Source organism: Ranitomeya imitator, chromosome 1 (genome assembly GCF_032444005.1).
Source record: "Ranitomeya imitator isolate aRanImi1 chromosome 1, aRanImi1.pri, whole genome shotgun sequence".
Classification (NCBI taxonomy): domain Eukaryota; kingdom Metazoa; phylum Chordata; class Amphibia; order Anura; family Dendrobatidae; genus Ranitomeya; species Ranitomeya imitator.
In genome coordinates this window covers 1,011,132,317-1,011,148,449 of record NC_091282.1, presented here as the reverse complement: position 1 = coordinate 1,011,148,449, position 16,133 = coordinate 1,011,132,317, and positions in this window count along the sequence as shown.

Genomic DNA, 16,133 nt, shown 5'->3' with positions numbered 1-16,133 from the left:
AAACAACTATATGACTTTGGGGTTAGTAATGGAGAGGCATCTTATAGACACCTCTCCATTACTCATTTGTGAGCTTGATTTCACCTTACAATACAAAGGTTACATTAACCCCACAAATATTAATCCCAATTGTCACCGCCACAGGGCAAATGGGAGTAACCGGGCAAGAACTGGCACATCTAAAATATGTACCTTTTCTAGGGAGGCAGCGGTCTGCTATTTTTAGACTGAGGGGATCAATATCCATTGTCCCTTACCAGCATGAGAATACTAGCCATCAGCTGTCTGCTTTAGCTTAGCTGGTTGTCAAAAATGGGGGTGACCTCAAGCCATTTTTTTAAATTATTGATTTAAATAATTTTAAAAAACAGCATGGGGACTCCTCTATTCTTAATAACCAGCCATGATAAAGCTGACAGATGAGAGTTGTAGCCTGCATCTGTCAGTTTTGCCATGCTTGTTATCAAAAATAGAGGGGAACCCAAGCCAGTTCTTTTATTATTATTTTATTATTTATTTATTGAGTACTCCTATTAGCTACCATCTGCACTCGTTGTTATCAGCAACAGCAGGTGTAGGCTGATGGGAGTACTACTCCCATTACCAGATGACTGTGACCGGAAGTCATCTGACAGCGTGGGAAATGCAGCTCTCTCACCTGCAGTAATAATCTTACTGTCAATCAGAGCAAGTGTGTGCAGTGCGGTCATGCAGATGTGGCAAACAATTGATGTTTGGGCTCCCCATTAATGGGGTCCAGGCTCGGGTACTGTTCTGGTACCCAAACAGAACTTTTTTTTAACTGTTTGGCTGAACTCAGATATCCAGGGGTTCGCCCATCACTATTAGTAATTTATTATCATCAAAATGCAAAATGAATGAGCAAAAGACAAATCTAAATCAAATCAATATTTGGTGTGACTGCCTTTTGCCTTTAAAATGGCATCAATTCTTTTAGGTACAACTGTACAAAGTCGGGGATTTTTAAAGATTACAGTTAGGTATATGAGTGTTCAATTATACCAAATAGATAATAACAGTCAGCATTTTCACATGCTGCCATTAACTAAAACATTTAAAGATGTAGGAAGCTTAAAACTGGTTGAGTAAGAGCTAAGCAGTGGTACAAATGGGTGATTGTCGAAGACAGTTTAATTTCATATCATTACCATGGCAAGACCGAGCAAAACAAGAAGACGCAAGGTAGTTATACTATATCAGCAAGGTCTCTCGCAGGCAAAGATTTCAAAGCATTATGGAATTTCACGATGTGCTATTCAAGCCCCTTGGAAAATAATACCAACAAATGGTCAACTTTGAGGATCGTAGAAGCAGTAGTTGGCCAAGAAAACCTAATGCACAATATTTAACATACATTGCTTAATTCCCTTTGAAAACAGAATATGTCTAGCATTGTCATCAGCTTAGAACTGGCAACAGCTAAAGGAACCCAGCTTCACTGGTGTATTATTTGGAGATGTCTGGCCAGAAAGGGCCTTCATGGAAGAATTGTGACCAAAATGCCATTCTTTCAACATGGAAAAAAGCCAAGTGATTCAACTGTGCATGTTGACATAAAAATTGGAGTGCAAAATGAAGGCAACATGTACTTTGGATTTGAAATATTTGGCTGTTACAAGACATAGGTTGTTCACTAAAGAGCTGGTAAGAGTTATAATAATGAGTTTCTGCAGGCAACATTGAAGTAAGTTCGAGGTTCCTTGCAAGTTTGGGGATACATTTCTGCAAATGGATTTAGGGATTTGGCAAGGATTACAATGTGCTCATTTTTGAGAATTACTGGCAAATACATATCCATCATACAGTACCATCAGGGAAGCATCTGAGTCTGACAAAATGTATTCAGCATCAGGACAACAACCGTGAACATATGGCCAATGAAATTATGAATTATCTTCACCATAAAGGAGTTCTGGAAGTAATGAGCTGGCCCCTTCAAAACCATGATAACAATGTGATTGAATCTGGTGTTACATGAAGAGACAGATTGATTTGCACATGGCTATATCAACCGATCTGTGATTAGATTTCAGATGCGTTTGGTGCAAATTCCCTGTCAAGTTCTTTCAAAAGCATGTGCAAGTGAATTAATACTATTTTGCAAGGAAAGGGTGGTGGTTTTAAACCCCTTAACACCCAATGACATGCAGTGTCCATTATTGGGTGCCTCCCCCTGTTTGCTGCGGGCTCCGGCGATGAGCCTGCACCATTTCTGGCACATGACAGTTGATCTGACTAGCTGTCATGTGCCTCTAACAGCTGCGGGTGGAATCACGATCCATCTTTAGCTGCGCAACATATTAAATGCTGCTGTCAATCTCTGACAGCAGCATTTAACATGCACGTACTGGAAGCTTGTCACAAATCATGCCCATCGGTGCCCGTGACACATCATCGCGGATTGCCAATGGGTTGGCTTGACAGTCCAGGGTCTTCAGCAGACCCCTGTGATTGTCATCATAGTATTGCTATGAGCTAAAAAATTAAAAAAATATAAAAGTTTTAAATCACCCCTCATTCAAAATAAAACAATAAAATAAAAATAAAAAACATACATATTTGCTATCACTGCATTAAGAAGTGCCTCATCTCTCAATATACAAAAAGATTTATTCCGATTGATAAACGGCGTAATGAGAAAAAAAAATCAAAACCCATTAATTATGTTTTTTTTTGCTTGCTGCAACATTGAACTAAAATGCAATAGCGAGCAATAAAAGATCATATCGTGGCGTGCAGCTCTTATTGAATTCTGTACCATGTACTCTGTGTCATGACTGGTGTAGCGGGAGCTTGCTCTATGCCAGTCTTACCACATAAACTTTAATATCTATTAATTCACTTACTGTGTAATATACCCCACTCCTAAATAGGTGGTGTTGCTGTGAGGGGTTAGCACTGGGGTCTTAGGTGTAAATCTGACCGAGGCCTATATCTATTTAGTTTTTATGTTTTCCATGTCATTGAGAACCATAGGCAATATAATTAGAAGAATGGTATATGCACATATTGAAAATTTGCAGCAGATTTTTCTGCAGAAAAAAGAAGAATGCTGCCAAGAAAAACACTGAGAAAAATACATTTGTTTGAATAAGAGAAAAAAACTCTGCCACAGAGCAAAAAGAATTGACATTCTGCAAATGAGAAAAAAATGCAATATGCTTAGAAAAACAAAAGTATAAAATATTTCCATGAAAAAAAATTAATTGATGACTCCATTATAGCACCATCTATCTGAGGTGATCATAGGGTCATTCTTTCTAAAGATAACATTCATGAGGAATTGCTGTAAAGATAGCATTAAAATCATTCACCAAATTGGCTTACATTGTGTACATTGGCTGAGGTTTTTCCAAGAGCTCTTTCATCATCCAGGATATCAGTCCTGAAGTTACACAAAGGTGAAACATGAGACCTTAGTTTCTTCGTGGATCATTGGAAATGTTGGCAAACATGGTCACAGATCAGTTTTCACTTGGCAAATGAGCACTAAATACATTATCGTTACCATAATACCATAATACACAATATTAACCACTGTCTTCTATGACACAAGTGACTTGCTTCTGTGGCTTTGCTGTTTATCATTGGTAAATGCAAATCATTATAAGTTGTAGTTAGGGATGAGTGAGTGTATTTGCAAGTATTCAGCACTGAGCAAGTAATGCGGTACTCGGAACATTGCAAGTATTTCACTACTCGCCTCGCAATATTCGGATCTCCCGCCCAGCATGTTAGCCAATCACAGTAATGCCACAGCCTTCTTAGTTTTGGCATTGCTATGATTGGCTGGCCATGCAGCATCATAGAACAGTCATAGCCTATGACTCATCGGCTCTATATAAGCCCTGCCGCCGCTATTTTCTGCACATTGCATCCAAAACACAGTTAGTGCTAGCATAGGAAGAGTGTGAGCAGCTGCTAGGGAGAGCTGTGCTTTTGCAAATCGTCCATAAATCATCTCAAAAACACAAAACCTCTTGTGAGAGCTACATGGAGCATTTTAGCAGTAGGTGACTGTAATGCAGGAAGACAGGCAGGAGCATTACAGTACACACATAGTACCTCAATATGTCAGCTCTTCTGAGAGCTGAAAGTACTGAATAAGGTCAGGGAGTAGTGACAATTTTCCCAGCTATTTTGGGGGTCACATTTACCCCTGCAGGCCAATTTTTTTGCCCTTGCAGTGCTGTTTGCACACCAAGTAGCATGCATGGTACTTCCCAACTGAGAAGCACGCAGCACCGCTGTCTTCTGTGGTGACTGGAGATGTAAATCTTCAGCGTTAACCTCAGGCCAATTTTTTTGCCCTTGTGGTGCTGTTTGCACCCCGAATAGCATGCATGGTACTACACGACTGAGACGCAGCCAGAACCGCTGTCTTCTGTGGTGCCTGGCAACCTAAATCTTCAGCTTTAACCTCAGGCCAATTTTTTTGCCCTTGCGGTGCTGTTTGTAAAACACAAAGCAGTACTAGGATGTAGTGCTACCTTCCACAGAGCATGAACTGTTCCTTGTTCCCCAATATCTGCATCTGAACATCTGCAACTGTCACAAAACCCCCAAAATTTCCATAAAAACCTGTTGTGAAGGGACAGGACCATGGATATTTGCGTGGGGTTGTCAGTGGTGCTCGACAAGGCACTGAGTCTGGGAGACAGAAGAAGGTTGATGCATCCATGTTCCTTATGAAAATTCCCAGTCTGGAACGTAAACATGTCTGGAAGCCAGAAGAGCAAAAGCAGATACTGTCTTGGATGGCAGATAAGGGTTCAACAAAATTTTCTAGCAGCACCCAATCTTCCACGACCACACAGTCTACTGTCAATACACGGAACGCTGGGCCATCCAATCCTCAACCTGTTCCTACTTCCTCCCCCCCTCAGCAGTCACAGGAAACATTTGACCCCAAGATTGGCCACTCCCATGGTCCTGTTTGGTACATATGATCCTTTGGTTGCCTCTGGCCTCTCCCATGCGCAACATTGAAGAGGAATGTGAGGAGGTATAGTCTGCTCATGGCCAAATATTTGAAAACCCACGGCCAGAAGAAAGCCACTTCTCAAGAGGTGGAGGCTGATGATGATGTGACACAATTGCCATCTGGCCAGCTGACAATATTAACATGGAAGGAGGATGACAAGGACGACGAGGTGGTCGATCATGAGTCCACTGATCCAACCTGGACCATTGGTATGCATAGCCAGCACAACAGCACAGAGGAAGAAGGTGCATACGTAGCACCAACAAAGGCACCAAGGGCTACTGGTTTGAGCAGAGTGTGAAGTGTGTCAACTGTTGCCAAGCGCAATCCCTCTGTGCCCCATGTCAAGACAAGGGGGCGTACATCCTCTGTCTGGAATTTTTTTTTAGATAGTCCTTCTGAACCAAACATTGTCATCTGTAGCATCTACCATAGGAACATGAGCAGAGGCCAGGGCAAACGCAGCCAGAGCACCACCAGTATGCGGAAACACATGGCAGCTAAATACCCTAGTCTGGAGGAAGAACAGAGTACCAAATCAGTGTCTGAGGGTCAAACCACTGCCATATTGCCTGTGATCTGTCCTTCCGAATCTGCTGGCAAGGAAGCAGGTGCTCATACCTCCTGCTCACAAGCTGCGGTTGCAGTGACACAGGACACAACAATCCCATTCACTTGTTTGTCCCAGCCAAGCGTCCAGTTGTCCGTGCCCCAGATCTATGAAAGGAAGCGTAAATACCAAGCCTCGCACCAACAAGCACAAATACTAAATGCGCAAATTGCCAAGTTGCTAGCCGTGGAGATGTTGCCATTTAGGCTTGCGGGGACACAGTCTTTCCGTGATCTCTTGGCTGTAGCTGCCCCACAATACTCTGTTCCAAGTCGCCATTTTTCCCAGTGTGCCATCCCTGTGTTACACCAGCATGTGTTAAACAATCTAAAGCATGCTCTCACCAACGCCATAACTGGGAAGGTCCTCCTAAGAACAGACACGTGGACAAGTAGTTGTCGACAGGGGCTTTACATTTCTGTCACGGTACACTGGCTGAACCTGGTGGAGGGTGGAACAAAGTCGCAAACTGGAACATCACATATCCTACCCATGTCATGAGTAGCGGGCCTATCCTCAGTTATGGTTTCGGTATCATAATATACCTCAAGTCTCCCCTCTTCCTCCTCCTCCTCTGCCTCCTCGTCCTATGCTGAATTACCCTCCACATCACTCCCAAGTTGGGAGCAGTGTATCAGCACATCGGCAGGGAGAGTTATGGGCAGGCCCGTGGGGGACTATCGCCTCAGCAGCTGGGAGACAAGGATGGATAAGAAAGTGATCCTCAGAGACACCAGACTAGCAGGAGTGCAAAGTGACACAGGACGGGTGGATAAGGCAGGAACACAGGACTAGTGAGAGTGAAGATGACACAAAACTGGCAGGTACGGCAGAGACACAGGACTGGCAGGAACGGAGGAGACACAGGACTTCAGGCATGCAGAGACACAGGACTGGCAGGTATGCGGAGACATAGGACTTGATCCAAGGAGAGCAAGGAAAACAACCAAGTCAGGAAGCAGGGTAACAGCAAGGTAAACGTGTGGCCAAGAACACTTGGAATCACAAATGATCATCAGGTGCAGAGGAGAGGAAGGAGCCGATTAATAAAGGAGCGCTGTGCAGTACTTCCGGGTGGGAGTCCTCCAAGGTGATAGAGAGAACAGGAAAAAAGTACCAAAAGAGAGTTCAGAAGTGCGCGCATGCAGTACCGAACCTGGCGCGTGCGCGCACCTGACAAGCAGCAGAAGACGGGAGCGAGCGCTGAGGAGAAGACGCTGCAGCTGAAGAGACGCGTCGGGATGCCGAGGACACGTGAGTATGACAGGGCGTGGGGAGTGGCAGCGACAGCAGCATGACAGTACCCCCATCTTTATTCCCCCCTTTTTGTAAGGCTAGAAAAGAACCTAGCTAAAATTCGAGGAGCCTGAATGTTCGCCAGAGGTACCCGGACCTCTCCTCAGGACCGAAAACCTTCCAGTCAACCAAAAACAAAGTTCTACCACTAAGTTTTTTTCATGGCCAGAATGTCCTTATACTTAAAAAATCATCTTCAGAAATAGGCGAGGGCGAACACAAAGTCGAGGTATAAAACTGATTAAAAACCACTGGCTTAAGAAGAGACACATGAAAGGAATTAAGAATACAAAGAGAGGCAGGTAACTTAAGCTTGTAAGGAACATTATTAATGCGAGCCAAAACCTCAAAAGGACCAATATAGCGAGGACCCAGCTTATGTGAACGAATTTTAAGATGGATAAATTTAGAAGAAAGCCAGACCTTATTCCCAGGATGATATACAGAAGAATCGAGACGCCTTTTATCCGCATGTCTTTTCATCCTCTGCTGAGCTAGTTCGAGAGCGGACTTGGTCTCCTGCCAGACCCTGAAGAACTCTCTAGACAGAAGATCAGCCACAGGTACAGCAGAGACATGGGGAACTAGTAGAGGAAGACCAGGATGCTGACCATAGACAATAAAAAATGGAGACTTGATAGAAACTTCGCTGGTATGGTTATTATAGCCAAATTCGGCCCACAGTAGAAAGTCAGACCAATCATCATGATGAGCATTGGTGAAATGATGGAGATAAGTCATCAAAATCTGATTAGTACGCTCCACTTGGCCATTGGTCTGCGGATGGTAGACCGAAGAGAAGTCAAGCGAGATGTTCATCGACTTACAGAGAGATCTCCAGAATTGAGCGGTGAACTGGACTCCTCGATCAGAAACAATATGTTGAGGTAGACCATGAATACGAAAAATATGATGGACAAAAATCTTCGCCAATTCAGGAGCCAAAGGAAAACCAGGTAGAGCAATGAAATGAGCCATTTTAGAAAAACGGTCCATGACCACAAGGATGATGGTGCAACCAGAAGAACGAGGCAAGTCAGTAATAAAATCCATTGCAATATGTTGCCACGGAGTGGTAGGCACTGGTAGAGGATGTAGAAGACCAGAAGATAACTGCCTCGGAACCTTATTCTTAGCACAGGATGGACAAGAGGCGATGAAACTTCGGACATACTTCGAGATCAGATTGAGGGTTTTTTGAAGCCAACATATCCCCCCCAGTTTGGAAGCATGACCCCAAAGTGAAATGCGTTTCTTTTTCCTCTCAGAAACAAAAGTCTTACCCAGAGGTAAAGAAGTCAGAGAGACCGGAGCAACCGTGACGATTTTGGCAGGATCGATGATATGCATGGCTTCCTCCTCAATATCCTCTGACAAGAAGGACCTGGAGAGAATGTCGGCCTTGAAGCTTTTATTACCAGGCTGGAAGCGAAGCTCAAAGTTGAACCGAGCGAAGAACAAGGCCCACCTGGCTTGCTGGGGATTTAGTCTGTGCACAGAACGAATGTATGCCAAATTCTTATGGTCCGTATAGATTACAAAGGGATGTAAAGCTCCCTCCAATGGATACCTCTATTCCTCCAGTACCAATCTGATGGCCAAAAGTTCTCTGTCGCCGATAGAATAGTTCTTTTCAGAAGGAGAGAAGATCTTGGAAAAGAAGCCACAGGGAGCAAGGCGACCAGAAGAGGACCTCTGAGAAAGCACAGCTCCGGCTCCGATAGCAGAGGCATCAACTTCAAGGACGAAGGGTTTGTTAGCTTCAGGGCATTGGAGTATAGGAGCAGAAGCAAATGCTTGTTTGAGAGATAGGAATGCCTCTTTGGCCTCTGCTGGCAAATGGTGAGGATTAGCACCCTTTCGTATGAAAGAGGAGATGGGAGCAGACAAGGAGGAAAAGTGAGGAATAAACTGCCGATAGTAATTCGCGAATCCTAGAAATTGTTGAATTGCCTTCACTCCACACGGACGCGGCCAGTTGAGCACGGCAGAAACCTTTCCCGGATCCATACGTAAGCCAGCATCGGAGATGATGAAACCCAAGAATGGCAGAGATGACTGTTCAAAGTTGCACTTCTGAAGTTTTGCGTACAGACGATTCTCTCTTAGACGCAGAAGTACTTGCCGAACATCTCTCCTATGAGATGGCAGGTCAGGTGAAAACACAAGAATATGGTCCAAGTACACCACTACACAGTTGTAAAGTAGATCCCGAAAAACATCATTCACCAACTCTTGGAAGACTGCGGGTGCATTGCATAAACCGAAAGGCATAACCAAATACTCGCAATGTCCGTCTCTGGTGTTAAAGGCAGTCTTTCACTCGTCTCCCAAGCGGATACGGATCAAATTATAAGTTCCTCTGAGATCCAGTTTAGTGAAGATTTGTGCTCCACGCAGCCGATGGAAGAGTTCAGGAATGAGAGGGAGTGGATTCTTGTTTTTAATTGTGATATTATTGAGGCCACGGTAATCAATGCAGGGACAAAGAGAACCATCCTTCTTCTTGACAAAGAAAAAGCCAACTCCTGCAGATGAGGAGGATTTCCGAATAAAGCCTCTGGCCAAGTTCTCTTAGACATATTCTGACATGGCTTGTGTCTCGGTAGGAGACAGAGGGTAGATACGACCTCTGGGAGGAGTAGAACCAGGAACAAGGAACAATCGGACAATCATATGGGCAATGCAGTGGTAGAATCTCCACCTCCTTCTTGTCAAAGACGTCCAAAAAAGAGCAATAAGCCAAAGGTAGGCTCGCAGATTCTGAAGCTGGCCAAGGAGGACTTGCAGGCTTGACGGAAAGCAGGCACCTATTCAGAAAAGACTGTCTCCAATGTAGAACGTCTCCTGTAAGCCAGTCCAGAGTAGGCTCGTGATTCCTTAGCCAGGGAAGTCCCAAAAGAAATGAATGAGACGGAGAGGGCAGAACATAAAATGCCAACTTCTCTCGATGTAGAGCTCCAATTTGAAATTCAACTTCCTCTGTGACCAAGTTGATGGAGTCCTGCAAAGGCTGACCATCGACAGAAGCTATTTACCTAGGAGTCTCAAAGGGTCTGACAGGAATTCCAAGTCTCCTAAAAAGCTCTAGTTGAAAAAAAATTCCCAGCCGCACCCGAATCAACGTAAGCCTCCAGAGAAAATCGAATGGAACCCAAGTGCAATAAAACAGACAGAATCAGAGGTGGAAAGGAATCATAGTTACCTAAGGAGGCCTCTCTTACCTGTCCTAGGCAGAGAAGTTTACCAGCCTCTGGGGCAGGAGCGCAGAAGATGAGAGGTACTGCCGCAATAAAAGCAAAGACCCTGTGCGAATTTCTCCTTGCGGCGTTGTTCAGTGGACTTGAGGCGATCTACCTGCATAGGCTCAGGAGAAGAAGGAGAAGAAACTGAAGCGGTTTGGGAGAAAGAAGCACCACGTGTAACAGAGGACAAACAAAGAGGTCTCCTCCCTCTGACCACTTCGCGAGAATGCTCCTGGAAGTGCAAATCTATGCGAGTTGCCAAGAAAATAAGATCATCCAAAGAAGTGGGCGTGTCTCGCCCTGCCAGCTCATCCTTAATCCGGGACGATAGACCTCGCTAAAATGCTCCAACCAAAGCTTCATTGTTCCAACCTAGATCTGAGAACAGCGTACGGAAACGGATAGCGTACTGACCTAAGGAAAGAGTACCCCGGTGGAGGTTAAAGAGGGACTCTGTGGTAGAGACCAGACGGCCGGGTTCATCAAATACCTTGTGGAAGGTATATAAAAAGGGAATCAGTTGGAAGACCAAAGGATCATCTCGCTCCCAGAGATGATTCACCCAGACCAAGCCTCACCCTCCAAATGGGAAACCACAAAAGCTACCTTAGCTCGATCGGTAGGATATAGTAGCGATGACAATTCAAAAAGTAATTGACACTGGTTAAGAAACCCGCAACAAAATTTAGGATCCACACCATGCCGAGGGGGCATGGCTAGATGGGGCGAGGGTTGCGGAGCAGGCACCTGGATAGGAGTAGAGGTGGCATTCTAGAGAGAGAGAAGCCGGTTATCCACAGAGGCCATATAATTCAAAATATGAGTCTGAGTGTCCCGCTGTTGGCTAAGCTCCTGCTGAAGGGTAGCTAACTGAGAGGCGTTACCAGGATCAGAAGACTGTAAGACCATGAGATGAGACTCCATGTTTCTTAGAAAGGACAAGATCCTAGGACAGAGTTCTGTGCAGTCAGTATTAAAACCCTTCAAAAAATCCACAGCAGAATATACAAAAAACTTCCTACATCTAACTAAAGATGTAGGAGCACATATCTGCAACTCCAGTGAAACCAACCAGACTGAGAAAAAACAGACACAGTCTAATCTGGACAAAAGAAAAACAAATGAACAGTACTGAAAATAAGCACACTGCATGTGTGCCACAGGAAAAGAAACAGACACTTATCTTTGCTGAACTGGCAGATAAGCAGGAGAGGCCAGGCAGAGATCCAACACTTCCAGAGAAACATTGACAACTGGCAAGGGCTAAAGGATCCTGCACACCTAAATATCCCAGTCAAAATTGTAATTATCCGATACACCTGGCCAGGACTGCGAGTCAGAGACAACTGCATTCCCACCTACAACCACTGGAGGGAATCCAAGAGCAGAATTCACAACAGTACCCCCCCTTGAGGAGGGGTCACCGAACCCTCACCAGGGCCCCCAGGACGATCAGGATGAGCCAGATGAAAGGCACGGACCAAATCAGCAGCATGGACATCAGAGGAAAAAAAACAAGAATTATCCTCCTGGCCATAACCCTTCCATTTGACCAGGTACTGAAGCTTCCGCCTCGAAAAATGGGAATCCAAAATCTTCTCAACAACATATTCCAACTCCCCATCAACCAACACAGGGGCCGGAGGATCAGCAGAGGGAACAACGGGCTCCACATATTTCCGCAACAAAGATCTATGGAAGACATTATGGATAGCAAAAGAGGCTGGAAGCGCCAGTCGAAAAGACACCGGATTAATAATCTCAGAAATCCTATAAGGACCAATAAACCGAGGTTTAAACTTAGGAGAAGAAACTTTCATAGGAACATGACGGGAAGACAACCAGACCAGATCACCAACCTGAAGCCGGGAACCAAAACACCGACGACGATTAGCAAAACGTTGAGCCTCCTCTTGAGACAATACCAACTTGTCCACCACATGAGCCCAAATCTGCTGCAACCTGTCCACCACAGAATCCACACCAGGACAGTCAGAAGGCTCAACCTGCCCAGAAGAAAAACGAGGATGAAAACCAAAATTACAAAAGAAAGGCGAAACCAAGGTAGCAGAACTAGCCCGATTATTAAGGGCAAACTCGGCCAATGGCAAGAAGGCCACCCAATCATCCTGATCAGCAGACACAAAGCATCTCAAATAAGTCTCCAAGGTGTGATTAGTACGCTTGGTCTGGCCATTTGTCTGAGGATGAAATGCAGAAGAAAAAGACAAATCAATGCCCAGCCTAGCACAAAAGGCCCGCCAAAACCAAGAAACAAACTGGGAACCTCTGTCGGAAACAATATTCTCCGGAATACCATGCAAACGAACCACATGCTGAAAGAACAACGGAACCAAATCAGAAGAGGAAGGCAATTTAGGTAATGGCACCAAATGAACCATCTTAGAGAACCGGTCACAAACAACCCAGATAACAGACATCTTCTGGGAGACCGGAAGATCAGAAATAAAATCCATCGAAATATGCGTCCAGGGCCTCTCAGGGACTGACAATGGCAAAAGCAACCCACTAGCACGGGAGCAACAAGGCTTGGCCCACGCACAAGTCCCACAGGACTGCACAAAAGAACGCACATCACGTGACAATGAAGGCCACCAAAAGGACCTACCAACCAAATCTCTGGTACCAAAAATGCCAGGATGACCGGCCAACACGGAACAGTGAACCTAAGAAATCACTCTACTAGTCCATCTGTCAGGAACAAACAATTTCCCAACAGGACAGCGGTCAGGTTTGTCAACCTCAAATTCCTGAAGAACCCGTCGTAAATCAGGGGAACTGGCAGAAAGGACCACCCCTCTTTCAGAATACCGACCGGCTCTAAGACCTCAGGAGAATCAGGCAAAAAACTCCTAGAGAGGGCATCAGCCTTAATATTCTTAGAACCCGGAAGGTACGAGACCACGAAATCAAAACGGGAAAAAAACAAGGACCATCGAGCCTGTCTAGGATTCAGCCGTTTAGCAGACTCGAGGTAAATCAAATTCTTATGATCGGTCAAGACCACAATACGGTGCTTAGCTCCCTCAAGCCAATGTCGCCACTCAAACGCCCACTTCATAGCCAACAACTCCCGATTGCCGACATCATAATTGCGTTCAGCAGGCGAAAACTTATGGGAAAAGAAGGCACACAGTTGCATTAAGGATCTAACAGGATCCCTCTGAGACAAAAATGGCCCCTGCCCCAATCTCATAAGCGTCAACCTCAACCTGAAACGGAAGAGAAACATCCGGTTGGCGCAACACTGGAGCAGAAGTTGTTTAAGCTCCTGAAAGGCAAAGACAGCCGCAGAGGACCAATTCGCCACATCAGCGCCCTTCTTCGTCAAATCGGTCAAGGGTTTAACCACGCTGGAAAAATTAGCAATGAAACGGCGATAAAAATTTGCAAAACCCCAAAATTTCTGAAGGCTCTTCACGGATGTGGGCTGAATGCAATCATGAATGGCCTGAACCTTAACCGGATCCATTTCTATAGACGAAGGAGAAAAAATGAAGCCCAAAAAAGAGACTTTCTGCACCCCAAAGAAACACTTAGACCCTTTCACAAACAGGGCATTGTCACGAAGGATCTGAAATACCATCCTGACCTGTTGCACATGAGACTCCCAATCATCGGAAAAAATAAAAATATCGTCCAAATATACAATCAAGAATTTATCAAGATAAGTCCGGAAGATATCATGCATGAAAGACTGAAAAACAGATGGAGCATTAGAGTGTCCGAATGGAATCACAAGGTATTCAAAATGGCCTTCGGGCGTGTTAAATGCAGTTTTCCATTCATCACCCTGCTTAATACAAACAAGATTATATGCTTCTCGAAGGTCAATCTTGGTAAACCAACTAGCTCCCTTAATCCTAGCAAACAAATCGGAAAGCAAAAGTAACGGGTATTGAAACTTGACTGTGATTTTATTCAAGAGGCGATAATCTATACATATATACATGCGTATATATATATACGCTCCTAACGGTGAAGAAGATGGCCGAATATGCCCTTTCTCCAAAGACTCCTTAATATAGCTCCGCATGGCGGTATGTTCAGGCACAGATAGATTAAAAAGTCGACCCTTAGGAAACTTACAGCCTGGAATCAAGTCAATAGCACAATCACAGTCCCTGTGCGGTGGAAGGGAACTGGACTTGGGCTCATCGAATACATCCTGAAAATCAGACAAAAACTCTGGAATCTCAGAAGGTGAAGAAGAGGAGATTGACATCAAAGGAACATCATTATGAACCCCCTGACAACCCCAACTAGTCACATACATGGACTTCCAGTCCAACACAGGATTATGTACCTGCAACCATGGAAAACCCAGCACGATAACATCATGCAAGTTATGCAACACCAGAAATCGACAATCTTCCTGATGGGCTGGCGCCATGCGCATAGTTACCTGTGTCCAAAACTGGGGCTTATTTCTAGCCAAGGGTGTAGCATCAATGCACCTCAAAGGAATAGGGTTCTGCAAAGGCTGCAAGGGAAAACCACAATGCTTGGCAAACTCAAAATCCATTAAATTTGAGGCGGCGCTTGAATCCACAAACGCCATGACAGAAAATGATGACAATGAGCAGATCAAGGACACAGATAACAGAAATTTAGGTTGTACAGTACTGATGGTAATTGAACTGGCGATCCTCTTTGTCCACTTAGGGCAGACAGAAATGACATGAGAAGCGTCACCACAATAATAACACAACCTATTTTGACGTCTGAAACCTTGTCGTTCCATTCTAGACAGAATTCTATCACATTGCATAGGCTCAGAAATTTGCTCTGAGGATAACGCCACAGCACGCACAGTTCTGCGCTCCCGCAGGCGTCGGTCAATGGCCAGAGACATAGAATCACTCAGACCGGAAGGCGTGGGAAACCCCACCATAACATCTTTAACGGATTCAGAAAGCCCCCTTCTGAAAATTGCCGCCAAAGCATCATTATTCCATTTAGTCAATACAGACCATTTTCTGAATTTCTGACAATACAATTCTGCCACCTCTTGACCCTGAGACAGGGCCAACAAGGTCTTCTCAGCTTGATCCACAGAATTAGGTTCATCATATAATAGTCCTAAAGCCTGAAAAAAGGAGTCAATATTAAGCAAAGCCGGATTCCCAGATTCCAGGGAAAACGCCCAATCCTGCGGGTCGCCACCCAGCAGGGAGATTACGATTTTTACCTGCTGAATGGAATCACCAGAGGATCGAGGTCTCAGGTCAAAAAACAGTTTACAGTTGTTTTTAAAACTCAAAAATTTTGACCTGTCACCAGAAAACAAATCAGGAGTAGGAATCTTCGGTTCTAAAGCAGAAGTCTGAACAATATAATCAGAAATAACTTGCACCCTAGCAGCAAGCTGGTCTACACGAGAAGCCAATTCCTGAACATTTATGCTTGCACCAGGCTCCTCAGGAGAAGACGCTGCAGCTGAAGAGACGCGCCGGGACGCCGAGGACATGAGTATGACAGGGCGCAGGGAGCGGCAGCGACAACAGCATGACAAACACGCTATGCTGAAGCTGATCTGTTTAGGTCAAACACCACACACCGCAGCAGAGCTGTGGCAAGGAATAAAAAACAGACCGATCAGTGGCTCTCCCCTCTGGAACTCAAACCCGGTCTGGTTATCTGTGGTAATGGGCGTAACCTGGTGGCAGCTTTAAAGCTCAGGAAGCTGGTACACATGCCATACATAGCTTACGTGCTGAACCTAGTGGACCAGAAATGTATCAAAACATGCCCTGACTTGACGTACCTACTTGAGAAGGTTCGCCTTATTTGCACCCATTTCCACCATTCCTCTACCGTTGTTGCCGATCTTCCAGGGCTTCAAAGGCAATTTAATTTGCCATATTACCGACCTGCCCACACAAGAGGAACTCAACATATCATATGTTGGCAAGGATTAGTGAGCAGCAGAGGGCACCTGCTGAGTACCAGCTTA